This window comes from Saccopteryx leptura, chromosome 2 (assembly GCF_036850995.1).
Source record: "Saccopteryx leptura isolate mSacLep1 chromosome 2, mSacLep1_pri_phased_curated, whole genome shotgun sequence".
Taxonomy (NCBI): domain Eukaryota; kingdom Metazoa; phylum Chordata; class Mammalia; order Chiroptera; family Emballonuridae; genus Saccopteryx; species Saccopteryx leptura.
This window is the reverse complement of record NC_089504.1, coordinates 281540861-281559409: the sequence shown is the minus strand read 5'-3', so window position 1 is coordinate 281559409 and position 18549 is coordinate 281540861. Positions and strand designations below refer to the sequence as shown.

General features: G+C 46.2%; 2 protein-coding genes across 5 annotated transcripts in view; one reads left to right on the top strand and one right to left on the bottom strand.

Annotated features, from left to right (window-relative positions):
• The window catches only part of KCNJ10 (potassium inwardly rectifying channel subfamily J member 10), a 35007-nt gene extending 28497 nt beyond the window's left edge, over positions 1–6510 (bottom strand). The window contains exon 1 of the mRNA XM_066362048.1: positions 6304–6510. The gene's annotated coding sequence lies outside the window, so the exon portion shown is untranslated. The remainder of the gene's footprint in view (positions 1–6303) is intronic.
• The window catches only part of KCNJ9 (potassium inwardly rectifying channel subfamily J member 9), a 68018-nt gene that overhangs the window by 40767 nt on the left and 8702 nt on the right, over positions 1–18549 (top strand). The window contains exon 1 of one of the 4 annotated variants that reach the window (XM_066362043.1): positions 17237–17364. The exons of 2 other annotated variants lie outside the window; for them this stretch is intronic. The gene's annotated coding sequence lies outside the window, so the exon portion shown is untranslated. Of the gene's footprint in view, positions 1–17236; positions 17365–18549 lie in introns of those variants that run through there. One more of the 4 variants, XM_066362046.1, reaches the window with a different exon arrangement.

The following is an 18549-nucleotide window of genomic DNA, read 5'->3' as shown; positions in this document are numbered from 1 at the left end:
AGTATTGTTATTTAGTTCTCAACAACTCTAAAAAATAGGCACCTTTTTTTGTGACAGAGACAGAGAAAGGGACAGACAGAAAGGGAGAGAGATGAGAAGCATCAGTTTTTTGTTGTGGCTCCTTAGCTGTTCATTGATTGCTTTCTCATATGTGCCTTGACCAGAAGGCGGGGGTGGGGGCTACAGTAGAACGAGTGACCTCTTGCTCAAGCCAGCAACCTTGGACTCAAGCCAGTGACCTTGGGCTTCAAACCAGTTACCTTTGGGTTCAAGCCAGCGACCATGGGGCCATGTCTATAATCCCATGCTCAAGCCAGCCACCCTGTGCTCAAGCTGGGGAGCCCACACTTAAGCTGGCAACCTCCAGGTTTCAAACCTGGGTCCTATGCGTCCCAGTCCAACACTCTTTTCACTGCGCCACCGCCTGGTCAGGCAGGCAACATTTTCAAAGTCCTATCTTATAGGTGAGGAAACTGAAGCACAGAGATCTCGCACAGCTAGTAAGTGGTAAAACTGAGATTCAAGCTCAGATAGGTAGTCTGTCTCCAGAACCCACATGATTAACCATGGCCCCGAAATTCATCCCTAGTGAAAATATTCAAAAGACCATGGAGGAGACTGAGGGAGATCAGCCAGGATGTCCAAGGCTTTTTTTTGAAACTGTTTCCTGAGGTTCCTCTGGACTAGTAATTCTCAAAGGGTGGTCCAGGGTCCTGGAGGTTCCTGAGACCCTGTCAGAGGCTCTATGAGGTCAAACCTATCTTTATAATAATGTTAATATGTTGTAGCTTTTTTCACTTTAATTCTCTCATGAGTGTTCAGAGAAGTTTTCTAGAAGCTACATGACGTATGATATTGCAACATGTTGAATGCAGACACAGACAAGAGAAATCAACTGCCTTGTATTTAGCCAGATATCAAAGAGTTGTGAAAATGTGAGACAGTACCACTCTTCTTACTAAACATTTTGGTTTTTTTAAATATAGCTATTTTTCATTAAAAATGCCATTTAGGTTGACATGAAATGTTTTTGTTGTTATATTTTTAAGTGAATTAATATCTATTTGTCTTCTCAGTTTTTATTTCTAACATATCAATAGCTATAAACCACCTAAGCAAAAGCTCTTTGGTATCTGATAATTTTTAAGAGTATAAAGGGGTTCTAAGGTCAAAAAGTTTGAGAACCACTTCCCTAGACTCAGACATACTCACCCTCTCTTCTTTCCAGTTGCCCCTGTCTTTTTTTCTTTTTTATGAAAGAGTCAAACAAGGAAGTTTAGATGTGGGGAGGAGGTTTGTGCTGAGGTCTCATAGTTGGGACTAGTAGCAGAGGTGGAGATAAGGGGACAGCCCCAGGGCAGGGCGGGGTGCAGTGTAAGACGAGATGTTAAGCCTGCATCCCACTTCCCCACATCTCCCAGCCTCCTGAAACCCCTGCTCAGAGGTACGCCCAAGATGATAGACCTGTCCGGACTGGGTTCTGACCTGTGCCCTTTCTCACTTTGTATGCCTGCTGTCAAGCCCAGCATCAGGCAGAGCAGACCTCCCCAGCGAGGAGAGAAAGGCTGTATGGTGCCTGAATATCCAAACGGATGTTTGTGTTTGAGCCAACAGTACTTAAAGGACTGGAAATTGGGGGTTCTAGGATCTGCAGCTGATAATCTTCAGGTGATGCTGTCTCCACAGGATGGGGTGGATGGAAGGAGAGCGACTTCTCTTGAGGTTCCCTTGAGAGTTGGATAATGGGGTCTTCCATATACCCTACTCCAGGATATTCATAGCCTCTAAAGTCAGGGTCCTCACCCCAGAATCAGCAATCAGAAAGGTTTCCTAGTTAGAGCCAAGTTGGTCAACAGGCACTCTGGGGCCAAGGCAGAAAGAAATGCCTTCACTTCAGGGAGTCTGCAATCTGACTTAGGCAGAGGCCTAACCCTAGAGGGGTCCCCGTGTAATGAGGGAAACAGGATGTCCCCTCAAACATCATCACTGCATTGGGCATCCTGGGCAAAGTTACAGACACAAGTGACAAAGGATAAGCAGAATGCTAAAGAGAAGTGGGTACAAAATGACAACAGATAGGGAAACAGAGGAATGGAGATTGGCAGGAGGGATAGGACTCAGAATGGCCCGTGTGAAGGCCCAGAGGGGGAGAAAGAGTGTGGCTCAAAATTGAATATATTCCCCTGGAGCAAGGATTGAATGGACGAGCCCCCAAAATGGGAGTACTGGACAGGATAGGAGAAAGGCTACATAAAGTATCTTGAAGACTATGATTGGGAGGTTTCATCCGAAAACCAACCGGGATATCTTGGTAGGAGAAGAACAAATAAAACTGATGATGATTTGAATGACAATTCTATAATAGAGAGGGAATCAAAAAGTGAGATAGGCTGAAGCTAGGGAGGTCATTGTGTGGGCATCCAGGCTGATGAGATGGATAGTCTGACAGAACAAGAGGGCACATACAGTTGAGAGAAGGTGTGAGTGGAGGAACCAGTCAGGGAGAAGAACAGGCAGGTTCATAGGGGGTGGGGTGAGAGATGGGATAGAGAGAAGCTGAAAGAGAGAAGTTGCTCAGAATGGAAAAAGATACTGACTGGGAGGTAAAGCTCAACAACTCAGTATTAAATCTGATAAAACATAAAACATCTGCTTGGTGAAAACAATGGGAAGAAGAGGCTATGGGTGTGGAGACCTAAGCCCTGGTGCTGGTCAACCTGTTAGAATGAAGGCAGGAACCTCATTTTAAATGATGTGATAATTCTCCCATCTTCCCAAACTCTAGAAGGATGGAGGGATAGAGACCTAGGATGAAACCTCAGTAAAAACACAGTGAAGAGCTGGGAGCAGGTCCGGGAGCCAGGAAAGACGACAGAGTAGAAAGGGTCAGAGCACTTTCTCCAAGCTAACATCATTCCAAGACCTTTACAAATACTGACTTTTTCAATCCACAACTATTATTAGCCCCACAGTAAAGATGAGGAGACTTGTGTAGCTAAGTGGTGAAACCAGGATTTCAACCCAGGAAGTCTGACTCCAAGGCTATGCTCTGAACCACTACACCTACTGCCTCTCAGGCAAAGCCAGAACAGAAAGGAGCTGGGGACAGCACTGTGGCCTGGCCACATCCTGGATGGAATGGCCATCCAGGAGAGGCCTCTTGACAGCTGCCACAGTAATTCCTGTGCTTATCTGAGCTTCACAGCTCCCCTCAGAAGTCCTCACAATGGTCTTTTCTGTTTTTGTTTTTGTTTTTGGTCCAGAAGGTGTTCTCCCTTTCTTCCATGATCTTTATTTTAGATGTCTTTCCTTTTATGAGACATGCTTCCTGTAATCTAACCTAAGTCCTTTCAACTGCAACCTCACTCGTTTCCCAGGTCTTCTGCCATTGGAAGAGGAGCAGATGGCCATAGAAACTCTTTCTATGTTATACCTTTTTAGAGGCCCAAAGTCAGGTCTCTCAGGACCCTGCTCCTCCAACCTCTTTCTGCAAGCCACACAGTTTAGTTCTTACTTCTTTCCCATATTCCAGAGCCAGCCCATCCCACTGCTCCACCACCTCAAATCCAGCTCCAAGCTAGCAGACACCCACGGGAGAGTTTTTCCCACAATCCCTTTCTCTTTACCCTTTTAAGGTTTTGATGAGGGGAGGGGATAAAGAGGGGCCACTGAGATGCACTGTCTCCATGAAGAATGGTGGTAACACATATATTAAACTTGAATGAAGGAAGGTTAGTAGTATTGAATTCAGCCTGCAGTAAAGTGGAATGATGTGGTAAACTCAAAAAACAATTCCCAGGAGCTGCCCCAGCCAACCACCCTTTGCTGGGTGCTAAAATACTTGGATTCCAATCTTTCCCTTCTCTCCAATCTCTCTGTGTTTAATCTCAATGGTGTGCCTCATATGATCCTTCTCTCTAACCCCTTCCAGGGCCTCACCACTGTCCTGGACAGCTTGGCCTTACACTGGACAGTAACACTGACCAGTCAGGCAAGAGAGGAATCTAGGCCAGGGAGGGGAGGGAGAGTGGAGGTTTTTTTCTTTCGTCCTAAATAACCCTTGGCAGGAAAGTTGAGGGGCTCCATTGCCCAATGTCTTTTTTCCTCCCACCAACGCCACGGAGCTCAGCCTATCTTCCATCTTGTGCACATTTTGTTAGGAAACCCAGAAGGACTTTTTCCTCTGAATAAGTGTGTTTCCAGCATGAATCACCCTCTAGAGCCCTTAAACCCCTTATCCTACCACCCCCAGAATGACCCCAGAGAACTACATCTGAGCCCACCCAGATCCTAGTAGCCCAGCCTCTATGGTCCCTAGGGATGGCAAGGGAAAAAGGCTTCTGGATCTTCTGCCAGGCTCTTCCCTTTTAGCCCAGTCCACCCTAGCTGGAGCTATAAATGAACTCATGCACGGAGGTGCACAGGTGTCATTCAGTGGGGCATAGAGAGGAAATGGGGGATGTCAGATATGTGGCAATGGACTGGATGTAGGAGTGATGTTGGGGAGATAGAGTTTTTCCCAGGGTGTAGGGGGCAGCAGTAGGATTCTGCATTAGAACCACAGAAGAAATAGAACCATAACCCTGCCCCCCCCCTCCACTCAGAGTCATTGCCATTTGATATCCACTGAGACAAGTTGGCTGCTCAGGCTTTGGGTGGGGGCTGGGGGATGGCTCAGAAAACAGCAGCTCCTTTCAGGACCCAGGTTGGCAAGGTCTTTGGGAGGCTGGACTGGCCCAGATCACCCCTCAAAACCCCTTCTCTCCCTCCCTCACCACCACCACCAAAGGACTAGGGGACGGGGGAGGGGGGAGTTGGCACTGCCTGGGCCATGCCTATTGCTTCTGCAGACCAGCCCTGGCCCTTCTCCCTGGGATGGCACCTTCCCTCCCCCTCCTTCCTCATTTCCTCCTCCATGAAAAACCAGCTATGAGCCAGGACACCTGCTTCCTTCTACACTTGGTCTCCCATACCCAGACTCTACCCTCAGAAATTAAAAAGCCCTACCCCTCAGAACAGGACGTTGCCGTCCATCATGCCAGGGACATGTTCAGAAATCCTTGGAGATTAGAAAAAGGATTTTTGGATGAAACTAAATAGAACCCAGTGGTAGCTGCTGGCCCTTCCTCAGGCTGGTCTCTGTACCCACTCCACACCCTCCTCAGCATGCCTAAGCAAGCTGCACTCCTCACAGAAGGGCACTAAATCTCCCATTATCATCTTCCTCCCATCCAGAACTGCCTAAAAGTGGTCCTGGGGGTGGGGGGGACGATGACGACAAAACAATTCAAACCCCACAACCAAAGCAGACCAGCCAAAAATCCTTAGTTATAATCTGTATTGATGAGCAATATAACAAGGCCTTAAGCAAGCCTTGGCTTTTTGGGGGCCAAATTTGTACTATCACAACCCCAAATTTATACTTCAGCAACCCCTGTTCCCCATCTTCCTCACTCTGCATTGACAGGAATGAAATCTCAAGAGAGGCCCTACTCCCACTTTTGACCAGTTTTGTCCTATTCACACAGGGTTCAGATCTCCTCCCCCCAATGAAGGAATTGGTAAAGTCCTTCATTTTCTTTCTAACACAGGTGTGCTTGGTTAGTCTCTGATAGGGTAAAGGGGTGGGATGGGAAGGGCATCTCCATTTGAAGGCGAATGTTAAGAGTCCAATCTGCCCTTCTTCCTCTAGTTGGAGTGGCGCTGCTTTCCTGCTGGGGAACTCAGTGTGAAACAGCTGGGGGAGGGGTGCAGTAATGAAGAGGGGCATCTTGAAGTGGAAGACAAGTGGGAATGGAGGGAAGAGATTGGGTAGGGGTCCCAGGCACAACGGGTTATTGAGGATCCCTAATCTAAGCTGTATGTGTTTCATTTTCCCATGTGTAAACTAGTGATAAGTGGGTGTCGCTGTGTGAGAGTCACTGTATGAGGAGAGGGGCAGAGGCTGGGTATGGGAGTAACCTGATAATCCTGGGAGGAGGGGGCGCTGTCTGGAGTGCCAATGTGGGAGTGCATGGTTGTAAGTGACGGTCACTATTTGTTGGAGGAGCTGTGATGCAATTGCAGGTCTGCCCAGGGAAGCCCTTTCGTTAGCGTAAAAGGTTGATGTGACCAACTTGGGTTACCTTCTGGGAGCCCTTCCCCTGAGGGTCCACATGGGGGTCGCCTAAGTCTGGAGGCTGAGGAATAGGGCCATATATCTGAGATCAGCTGTGGTGTTGGGGCCTCTCTATCTATGGAGAGTGAGGTGGACAGGACCCCGGCCGGGGCAGTAGCACTCCCTCATCAAGGCCAGGGGCTTACCTTGGTCAGTGTGGAGTCGCCCTTCTGATGGGCAGCAGGACTGACGGACAGACGGAGCGGGCAGGAGTGAGGACGGAGCTGTGTGACGGGCAGGGCCGGTACTCTTAAACAGGAGCTGGGATCAGATAAGTGCTGGTCAGGGGGTTGGGGCCGGGGTCGGACCGGCTAGGGCAGAGCTGGGCGGGGCCGGGCCGCCCCCTACCGCCGCAGCTCCGGAGCCAAACTTTGTGTGAATGGAGGGCCCGACTGGGGTTTGAGGAGGCGGGGCGGTGAGGGGGCTCCGGACGGACCAATGGAAACGTGGAGCGCCAGACCTGCTCTGCCGGGATTGGAGGAACTCGGGGAGAGGGCGGGGCGAAGGGAGCGAGGGAGCGGAGCCCAGACCAAGGGAGCGCAACAACCAAAGACAGAGAACCAGACAGGCTCCGGGGAAAGGGAGACGAAGAGACGATCCACGAAGCGATAGAAGCTGCGCTGGCAAGATGACAGGAAGAGAGAAGGAAGGAGGCGGTCGTGTCAAAGTGGGGAACAGAGCGGGAGCCGGCTGGGGCGGGTCCTGAACCGAGTTAATGGGGTGGAAATAAATTCAGGGCAGCCCAGTAGGGTGGACAGGGGCTACGCAAAGGAGACTGCAGGGTTATATTTTTCAGCACAGTTTCCTTGTTGTTCACCGTTCCCTAAGTACTGGGCTGAGGTCCAGATGCGAGATGCGCAGAACACCATCCCCACCTGCCGCAACTGGAGTCTGGAAAGAGAGATAGGGTGCTGGAAGCGGCAGAAAGGAAAGATCACTCTGCTTAAGGGGCCGTGGCAGATGTGGGAGGACCCAGGTGACATCTAAAAAAATGTGGAAGACTCAAGTACCAGGAGGTGGTGGGAGGCCATTTAAGACAGAGGAAGCTGCATTCACAAAATCCTGGGGGAGAACATAAAATACAAGTTTACTTGGAATAATGCAGCAACTGTTCCATTGGACTAGAGGACAGGGTGGTGGTTCTCAACCTTTTCATCACCAGTTATTTCTTTCCTCATCTGAATTCATGTTTTTACCTTTAAAAAAAAAATGTTATTGAATTTATTGGCGTGACATTGGTTAATAGTGTGTATATATATATATATATATATATATATATATATATATGTTTCAAGTGTACAATTCTATAATGCATCATCTCTATATTGTATTGTTTACCACCCAAAGTCCCCTCCCTTCACCGTTTATCCCCCCTTTCCCCTTTTATACCTGCCCCAACCCCCTTTTCCTCTGGTAATCCCCATACTGTTGTCTGTGTCTAAGAGTTTGTTCTTTTTCACCCAGCTCCCCCCACCCCGAATTCATATTTTGAGAGAATTTTATTTACAATTTCCCACCCTGGGCATTTAAGAAAATAATTATTTCTCCATTTTCGTTCATCATAGATATTTAACAACTCACCAGTAACCAGTATTACTATACTGAGTTGTATACACCTTTAAAAGGAAACAAAGAAACTTCAAATTTTAGTTCAATTCAGCTCTCAAAGCCATATGATGGATAAATGTACATTTCAAATAGCACCTAAGGCAGGGAGCAAGCAGGTACTGGGCTATAAGGTCAGGAACCATAGACAGAGTGTGTTGGGGAAAGACCTGGAGTAAATATAGAGCTGTATAAGTTCATAGTCAGTTCTGTGCTTCTGAAGGCAATGGAGAGCAAGTTCTTTGGAGTGGATGTAGGGGGTAAAGCCATAGCCGAATTATAGAAAGATCAGTCAGAAGGTGAGCAAGATGGTTTGAATTAAGGGAAACATGGCAACAATCCTAGATTCTTCGTTGATCTTCACCTCATCTCCTTTACCTAATCAATGCATCTACTTTCTAAATCACCTAAATCCTACTCCCTTCTCTCTATCTCATCATCATGGTCGTGGTCCAGGAAACCATCACCGCTGACCAAGATTATGACTAGGATCTGAAAGAACACTAGCACCAGGACCCTGATCCACCCTTCATCATTTTCTCCAGTCTCGAAAAAAAAAGAGGCATGTATTCATCATGTCAGTCCTTGAACCTTTGCTTATGGTCACAGTCCATACTCCTTGGCTTGACACTGAGGGTACCCCTCTGAGAGGGGCACTGAGGGTACCCCTCTGAGAGGGGCGGTAAGAAAGAATCAAAGGGCAGGGTCAGAAAGAGATAACTTGTGGTGAAGAAGAATTCTCTAGAGAAGTTTATTTTAAATGGTCTTTACTTTTTCTGTAGAGCAAAAATGTCATTTACTAAAACTCAGGGTGGGATGGGACTGGGTAATTAGAAAGAGTTTAGATCAGGAGTCAGGAACCTTTTTGACTGAGAGCCATGAACGCCACATATTTTAAAATGTAATTCCTTGAGAGCCATATGATATGTTTAACACTAAATACAAGTAAATGTGTGCATTTTATGTAAGACCAACACTTTTAAAGTACAATAAGTCTCTGAATTCTTTTTAATAACATTGTTATACTGTTGCTAACCAATGAGGAATAAAATACTTCTTACCATTAATGCATGCAACTTCTGGTGCTGCAAGGTTTTGCTGATGGCTTTGTAGTCTGGTTGATACGTGGTGAGGTTAAGCTTCATGCAGGCGTTGAGACTTCCATCCGTTAAACGTGATCGTAGGTTGGTCTTAACATTCTTTAGATGTGAGAAAGACTGCTCATATGCATACATAGAGCCAAACATTGTCAGTACAGCAATACTCACATGCTGAAGTGTGTGGTATGTGACGGGAATCGCGTTCCAAGTTTTGACAATCAGCTGGTCTGCGGGTTGAAGTTTTTTCATTTCTCCCCACTTGTGTTTGCTCACCAACTCTGCTTTCTGTCGTGCAAGTCTTTCCAAATCTTCATTCAGTGACTTGAACTTATTCACCCACACGTCTGAGGCCTTCAGGTCAGCAGCTTGTAGCTCAAAATCTCTGACGGAGACACCGGGGATGTAACTCAGGTCGGAGCTGTCCACTGCACACTTGTGTGGATGGGTGATGAACTTAAAAAGATGAGTGCACTCACAAAATTCTCCAAAGCACACTTTGAATGACTGCAGGAGATTAGATGTGAAGCCTGCTAGCTGCTGGAGATCAAGATGTTGAGCAGGATCACTTGCTGTGCATGCATCTTTAAACTCTCCCAGTTTTTCAAAGTGTAGTAAACGACCTGTTTCAATGTCGGCTTGTTTTCAAATGCAAACACTGCTTGTTGAAGGGATAAGACTGTATTTCCAATGCCTTGCATTTTCACATTGAGCTGGTTCAGATGTTCAGTCATGTCCACGAGATAGTAAAACTTCAGGAGCCACTCAGTGTTAGCTAACTCAGGATGCTCGACATTTTTCATTTCAAGAAAAGTCTGGATTTTGCTCAGACAAGCCACGAAACGGCTGAACACCTTCCCTCTTGACAACCAACACACATTGCTGTGCAGAAGCAGACCAGAATAATTATTCCCAACTTCATCCAGCAGTGTTTTAAACTGGCGATCATTTAAAGCTCAGGCAACAATAAAGTTGACCACCCGAATGACCAGCGACATCACCTCACTAAGCTGCTCGCCACACATCTGAGCACAAAGTGCCTCCTGATGTAGAAAGCAGTGAAAACTTAGGATGAGTCTCTTTTCATGTTCATGAAGAAGCACTACAAATTCTCTGTTTTTCCCCACCATGCACGGAGCACAATCAGTTCACACTGAAATAAGTTTATCCATCGGTAGATTTTTTTCTTTAGCAAACTCAGTGAAAGACTTGAATAAATCCTCCCCTCTTGTTGTCTCTTTCAAAGACAAAACAACAAGACTTTCCTCATGTAGTGTGTCACCAACAGCATACCTTGCAATCACGCTGAACTGGGATAAATGGCTTACGTCTGATGACTCATCCAAAGTGAAAGAAAACAATGGTGCTGCATTTATATCCTTCACTTGTGTTGCCTCAATTTGATTTGCCATGATGATGGTACAATCGTGAGCAATTCTTGCCGACAGAGGCATGTCTTTTATTCGTTTGATTATCTTGTCTTTATCCAAAAAGTCATGAAAAAGTTCATTGGCAACATCAAGCATGAATGTTTTGGCATACTCCCTCCCCATCTGTGAATGGCTTTCTGTTTCTCACAATTGCTAAAGCACCAGCAAAGCTAGCTGAATTCCAGTCACCTTGTTGGGTCCAAACACGGAGTTGCTGCTGACTAGCTTGCACTCTGCACAGTAGCTCTTGACATGCTTTCTTCCTGCTGTCCCCCACTGGATATTTCGATACAAATGTAGTATGGTGTGTGTCGAAGTGCCGCTTTATATTTGACCGTTTCATCGATGAAATTTTATCACTGCATATTAGACACACTGCAGAACCTGCTCTCTCCACAAAGGCGAATTCCTCTGTCCATTCCTGCTGAAAAGTACAATAGTCCTCATCTTTTTTTCTTTTAGCCATCTTCTTCATCAAAAGGGTTTCTGCAATTAGCTAGCTGACTACTTGATTAAAAGGAGGGAAATTTACTTCCTGATCTCACAATGATCTGTGTATGTTACACATTATCCAATAAAAATTTGGTGTTGTCCCGGAGGACAGCTGTGATTGACTCCAGCCACCCGCAACCATGAACATAAGCGGTAGGAAATGAATGGATTGTAATACATGAAAATGTTTTTTTTTGTTTTTTTTTTTTTTAGAAATATTTTTTTATTTTTATTTATTTTTAAGATTTTATTTATTCATTATAGAGAGGGGGGAGAGAGAGAGAGAAGGGGAAGGAGCAGGAAACATCAACTCCCATATGTGCCTTGACCAGGCAAGCCCAGGGTTTTGAACTGGCAACCTCAGCTTTTCCAGGTTGACGCTTTATCCACTGTGCCACCACAGGTCAGGCCTACATGAAAATGTTTTATATTTTTAACATTATTATTTTTTTTATTAAAGATTTGTCTGCAAGCCAGATGCAGCCATCAAAAGAGCCACAACCAGTTTGTGAGCCATAGGTTCCCGACCCCTGGTTTAGTTGTTCTAGGACAGAACTTTCTTATTATTTTTGTGAAAAAGTACAAATAGTTCAAATGACACTGTAGCTTCTAACTTAAAAAGAGTGCTTTAAATTGAGTTTTTGTTCTTAAATTGCTTTATAACATATATATCTACATATAACTATCAGGTATATTCCTTTGTACATATCAAACATCAGTTCTTAATTTTTAGGTCTTTCTACAAAAGAAGAGTCCTAGAATAGTCACTAGAATCCTAATAGGGAATTAATGCTAAAGGGTTGAGGAAATTAGTATTTGTGAGTGTTTACTATGCAAAATAGATAAATTATTTGAGATGGGAAAACTGAGGTTCAGAGAGAGTAAGTGGCTTGTCTACAGTAACATAGCTAGAAAGTGTTCAATTTGGAACTTGGATCCACCTGTGTTTGTTTCAGTTATACTTGAGCGAATCTGAATGGTTTAAACATAATCTTCATTGTAAACATAAGTATATTTTGGTATGAAAGACGTGCCAGTGTTTTTGTTTTTTGTTTTTTGTGTGTGTTTTTTTTACAGAGACAGAGAGAGTCAGAGAAAGGGATAGACAGGGACAGACAGACGGGAATGGAGAGAGATGAGAAGCATCAATCATCAGTTTTTCGTTGCGACATCTTAGTTGTTCACTGATTGCTTTCTCATATGTGCCTTGACAGCGGGCCTTCAGTAGACCGAGTAACCCCTTGCTCGAGCCAGCGACCTGGGGTCCAAGCTGGTGAGCTTTTGCTCAAACCAGATGAGCCCGCGCTCAAGCTGGCGACCTCGGAGTCTCAAACCTGGGTCCTTCCGCATCCCAGTCCGACGCTCTATCCACTGCGCCACCACCTGGTCAGGCAACTTGCCAGTGTTTTGATGTCTAGTGTCCACCATATAAAATGACAGCTAGCCTGACCAGGTGGTGGCGCAGTGGGTAGAGCGTCGGACTGGGATGCGGAAGGACCCAGGTTTGAGACTCCGAGGTCGCCAGCTTGAGCGCGGGCTCATCTGGTTTGAGCAAAAGCTCGCCAGCTTGGACCCCAGGTCGCTGGCTCGAGCAAGGGGTTACTCGGTCTACTGAAGGCCCGCTGTCAAGGCACATATGAGAAAGCAATCAGTGAACAACTAAGATGTCGCAACGAAAAACTGATGATTGATGCTTCTCATCTCTCTCCATTCCCGTCTGTCTGTCCCTCTCTCTAAATCTCTCTCTGTCCCTGAAAAAAAAAAATGACAGCTAGGGGCACCATCTTTCTTGAGGACCTCCCTCTGTTCTCTCAGTTTAGCAAGTTATGTCTTTCTTATTCTTGATTGCTCCCTATTACACTTACTCCTTCCAACTTTGGCCTCATCTTTCCTTTCACCTTATTCGTAATGGGGCAATGTTTCCTTAGGAGTATGGGGGTGAATAAGGTGTTCTGGAAGAAGAATCCACAAGTGGGCAGCTGTATGAGGGACTTCTGCTGGGGAAATGAGGTGTGGACAGAAGGGATGGAAGCTTGGAATCCGAAGTTATGATGAGGCTCAGAACAGGCAACACTTCATAGTCAGAGGAGTTGCCTGGAAAGAGTAGAGACACTGACAATGCTCATTACAGAATTACAAGTGACATTTTTTTTTTTTTTTTTGTATTTTTCTGAAGCTGGAAACGGGGAGAGAAAGTCAGACAGACTCCCGCATGCGCCCGACGGGGATCCACCCAGCACGCCCACCAGGGGCTATGCTCTGCCCACCAGGGGGCGATGCTCTGCCCCTCCGGGGTGTCGCTCTGCCGGGACCAGAGCCACTCTAGCGCCTGGGGCAGAGGCCAAGGAGCCATCCCCAGCGCCCAGGCCATCCTTGCTCCAATGGAGCCTTGGCTGTGGGAGGGGAAGAGAGAGACAGAGAGGAAGCGGGGGGTGGAAAAGCAAATGGGCACTTCTCCTATGTGCCCTGGCCGGGAATCGAACCCTGGTCCCCCGCACACCAGGCCGATGCTCTACCGCTGAGCCAACCAGCCAGGGCTCTCAGAATTACAAGTGACATTTTAGTGTTCAGGCCCCACAAGACCCAACAATTCCCATGAGTAGTGGGGCACCTAATAGCTGGATGATTCAGACCACAGAGGAGAAATCCACAAGGTACTGAGCTACATCCCCATGGTCACTAATGATCATTATTGTGGTATACCACCCCCTTTCAGTAAATGTAATCTATATAAACTTACATTTATAAGACATAAATTAGAGCATACTTAATCACATTACCAAAGGATTCTTTCCAGAATTTCTTCAACTAGGTGGTTCCTCTAGTACCTTTCTAATTGAGTCCAATAGATAAAATTCCAATAACACCCAATGCACAAAGGTAGGAAGAAGGCAACAGAAAATAAAGAAACAAAGGACCAGGACCTGAGAGGCCTGAGTCTGAGTCCTGTCTGTTCTCTTGCAGCCCATCCCTTACTTGTAAGGTGCTTGGGATCCATCCCATATCTATAAAGTGAGGACTAATTCTGCATCACTTCCAATGCCATGACTTTTAAATTTGGATCTACCTCCACCCAATCCTATAAAACAAGATAGACCCATGTATGAGAAGTCTTCTCATCCTCTCACTCTGCTGAAAACAGACAAAAGGCCAGCAAGCCCCTCAGCCTCAGTAGCCCAGCAGGGCTCCATCTGTCCTGGAGTTATTCTGTGCTTTTCCCATTTCACTCTAACCTCCAGCCACATTCAGTGATTCAACCATGTCCTCCCTCTGCTAGTTTTTTAGGGCCCCATTTTTTTGAACTTATAGAAATTGTTATCATCTACCATATTAGCCTCCCTGCTCCATTAAACTCATATCATCAACCATCTTCTGTTTTCCCCATCATGCTTCCTCTCCCACTTTCAAGCTTTTACCCAAGAAGTCTCATGATCTTGCTCAAGGAAACCTTCCCACATTGGTTGACCCCAGGGCTGCCACATATAGTTGTACACTTTGTGGACTGAACAAAAGCACCTGCTGAGGGTGCAAGTTGAGAACTGAATTGCATATAGCTTACCAGTTCTTGCACCATGACTCCGAACTGTGTCTTCTGAAGGGATTCCCATTATTATTATTATTATTATTATTATTACCCAAAAGTGCCATCTTCTCTCCAACATACATGTCATACATAAGGAATGCATAGGCCCAGAAAGGTTTGTATCAAGGTTCTTCGTAGACCAGTAATGTGGCTGCAGCTTGCTCTCCAGTTCCAAACCCAATTTCCCATCATCACAACTGTACTCACATATTTTATTGATTTCTTGTAGAGTTGCTTTCTTTATCTCATAATAAATGAAAGCTAGGCTCTTGCCCATTTTTCTGTATCCTAGTACCTAAGAAAACTTTTTTGTCCCTCACTTTTTTCGCCTTGTCAATGAGGCTAGATTCTGGGCAGCCGGGACTGAGGCAAGGGGCTAGCTGATCCACCTTTTGGAAGGCCCTGCCAGCCCTGTGATGTCCCCCTCCAAGAAATGGGGCCAGTTCTATGCAAATGCATTCTTGCCCAGGAGTTTGGTTTCTTCTCTCCAAGCTCCTGGCACAGTGGAACCAATGTGAGCAGCCGCTTGGCAGGACAGAGAGGGGCAGACTAACAGTCCCAAGGCTCAGGTGACAGGGCCAGGCCCAAGAGATGGGGATGTTGACTGGGTCTTTAACAGCCCTCCTGATGCCAATCTCAGCTGAAGACTATATTTTCACTTGGAACAAGAAACACTAGCAAGAGGGCTGGGGAGAGGAGGGCCATGTACCAGGAGTGCCCCCTGCAGGTCTCACTGGGTGGCATCAGAACAGAAGAAAGCACAGGGTGTGGAGATCTCAGGAGATGCCTGGGGATGGTGAAGATCACGACTAGGGCATGTTTACTGAGTATCTACAATGTGCCAGACATTGCTTCACATAATCCTCATGACAACTCCAAGAGATGGATAATACGGTTATTTTAATTTCTTAGATGAAAAATTGTTTAGAGAGGTTAAATAACTTGCTCAAAGTCACCCAGTAGGTAGTGGAATTGGGATTTGAATCAAGGTCACTGCCTCCAGAGATCATATTATTTAGTACCATCTTTCCCAATCTAACCAGTTCATTCCAGGAACTTTTAACCTTCTGGTATCCATTTCTATCTCTTCCTGCTTTTCTTGTACCAACTTTAAGAAGTCTGGAGGCCCTGGCCAGTTGGCTGAGCAGTAGAGCATCGGCCCGGCCTATGGATGTCCTGGGTTCAATTCCCAGTCAGGGCACACAGGAGAAGCGCCCATCTGCTTCTCCACCCTTCCCCCTCTACTTCCTCTCTATCTCTCCCTTCCCCTCCCACAGCCAAGGCTCCATTGGAGCAAAGTTGGCCCAGGCACTGAGGATGGTTCCATGGCCTCCACCTCAGGCATAGAATGGCTCCAGTTGTAACAGAGCAACACTCCAGATAGGCAGAGCATCACCCCCTAGTAGGCATGCCATGTGGCTCCCAGTTGGGCGCATGTTGGAGTCTGTCTCCCCACCTCTCTGCTTCTCACTTCATAAAAATACAAAAAAAAAAATTAATAATAATACTGATAATACACAATTGGTGTTTATTTGCCACTCTCTGCTTTTATTATTTCCCTGGAGAAAATGAATATAAAAGTATCTATAGATAGATAGGTAGATAGATAGATGATAAATATAGATATGCTTTTTAATGGAACAGTGTGCCTACATGTACATTTACATATGTGAAATTGTGAACAATTATACTGATATGCCACAGATATTACATTATTGCAGCAATGTAACTTTGGGAAAATAGAATGAGGTTAGACACAGATGTGGTGAGTTTGACTGCTATCTCTGCTGTTATCCAAACTGTGACATTTGGTAAATCATTCAACCTTTGTCAGTTTTAATTTTCTCATCTATAAATGAAGAAAATAATACCTACTTCATTAGATATCTCACAGGGTTTTAAATGAGGTTTGTGTCTACTTCATAGCTGATGCTCAACAAATGATTAGCAGTAGTGTTAATATTATGTGTTTAGGTGTCTTTCTCGCCCCTTGGACCATGAGCTCTTCTGGGAAGAGACTTGCTCATTTCTGTAACTACCCTCCCCTGGCACACTGCTTGGCACTGGGTCTCCATAAACATTTGTTGAGTGAATAATTAGTAAGCACTAACCTAGCCTTTTCTCTGTTGGACATTTGGATTGTTTCTAGACTTTCTGCTATTAATAAAATTAACTTCAAGGACCTTCTATTTATATATTACCTCATTTGATCTGCACACCTGTGAAGTAGGCGGGAAGGGGCTATTTGAACATGTCCACATTCTGATAGATGGAGCAACTAAGGGAAGTGGCTAAGGGAAGTGAAGTGACTCCTATGGGTCACATCACAAATTAGTGATAAAGATTAGAACCCCTTATCCTGCTTCCCTTTCTTGGGGGGATCTTTTGCCTCTAGCTATCTCTTTCTGGACCAGGGCGGTCTCTCCAAGAATGGAGACTGTGCTGGTGGTCGTAACCTAAGAGTAGCACCTGCACCCAGAGGCCCCTCTTGGAAGTGGTGAGCTGCCAGCTCCCACATGGCCCTCTGAAACCCCAGGAAACCAAACACCTTATTCCCAAACACGTCAGGGCCTGTATTTTCCCAGAGCAAGGAGCTTCCTAGGCTACAGCAAGCGTTCCAGCTTTTTTCTTTCTTTTTTTCCAGTGTTCCTGAGGTGGTGAGGAGGCAAGCTCTGAGTTGTCCAAGAGGAGGGACTTTGGCTAAAAATAGCTATGGCGTGTGGATCCGTCTCTAGTGGTACCCAGGACTGGGGAGGGGAAGAGATGCTCTAGAGCTGTCGCCAGACTGGTTGCTGTGGAAACAGGAGAGGAGCAGGGGAGCCTGGGAAGTGGAGATGACACAGATACCAAGTCCCAGTCAGAGCTGCCGCTACATTTAGGAGAAACAGCAGTGTCTGCGGCTCTCACCCTCCAGAGGGACTAGGGTGTGGGGCAGTGTCAGGGGCATGGACACTTCCCCCCAGGGGTCTTTGCTGCCGGCTGCTCTCCTCTCCACACGCTGTGAGTTGAGTTGTGGGGGGGACTCGGTTTGGGCCCCTATTTCCAAAGCAAGTGGGGGTTTGGGAAGATCTGGTTCCTGAGGGAGCTTTCACCAGATCCCCTTCCAGAAAATGAGCGTCTTTGCTGACGAGAAGTTCCTAGGAGGAGAAAGAGAGATCCAGGAAAATGTGGCACTGGGGTCTTTTGGAAAGGGGTCACAGTATGTACAAAAATAAAAAGAAGTAGGCTGGAGGAACAAGACCCTTCAAAGGGAAGGTGTAGGCATCAAGTTTGATCCTGCGATGGGGGTAGTAACAATTCCATACTTTTCCTTCCCCACTGACAGAAATGCAGCCCCCACTCAGAAAGACAGGAAAGGAAAGGGGACACAATCAAAGCAAGCTGCACCTAGTTCTCTGGGGCAATGGAAAGCGAGTTCTGGGGTAATCAGACTCTGGGGTTCCCTCCACACCTCTGGGTATAGAGGTCTGTGTCAGCAGGCTGATTGGGGGCCAGATTACCAAATGTCCTAGTGGACATCTGGAAGTCCACCTGAAGCTAGGATAAGTGAAACTCGGGTACTTTTCTGTATGATCTGGGCTCTGTGAGCCAGTCAGGCTTAGAGATCCCTTCTTGAGGACATCGTGGGCTGCAGGGAGGGAAAGGAGAGCCCTGTCTGCTTCCCTTCCTGTCTGTCAGGAGAGGGGAAGACCCTAATATGTCTTTGCATTGGGGCTTCTAGATCCTGTTTCCGGTCTCCTCCTAAAAAATAAATTTGGGGGTGCCCCTCAGCTCTAAGACATCTTGTGTTGGTTTCTCTTGTCCCAAAACAGACATACACATGCACACACAGTCTGCAAAGGTCTAGCTGCAGAGTACCTCACTCCAGAACTTAAATTCTGGTGCACTGGGCTTGGGATTACATATCCAGCTTGTTTCCCCTCAGGACCTGGTCAAACATCCAAGCCATCTGTGATCTTCATGTCACACTCCTTTCCTCCAAACCCAGCCCAGACAGCTCAGGTTTTCTTGAAGTGGTGGAAAGGATGATTCCCAGGTAGAAAGAAAGTTTTAAAAGTCTCAAATTCTTATTCTAACCCTTTCCTTGGATGGTCCACATCTCCTAGCGGACTAGGAGAAGGCCTTGGATCTTTGCTCTCTCAGGGTAGAATGCAGCTCAGAGAGTTCCTTCCAAAGCAAGAATAT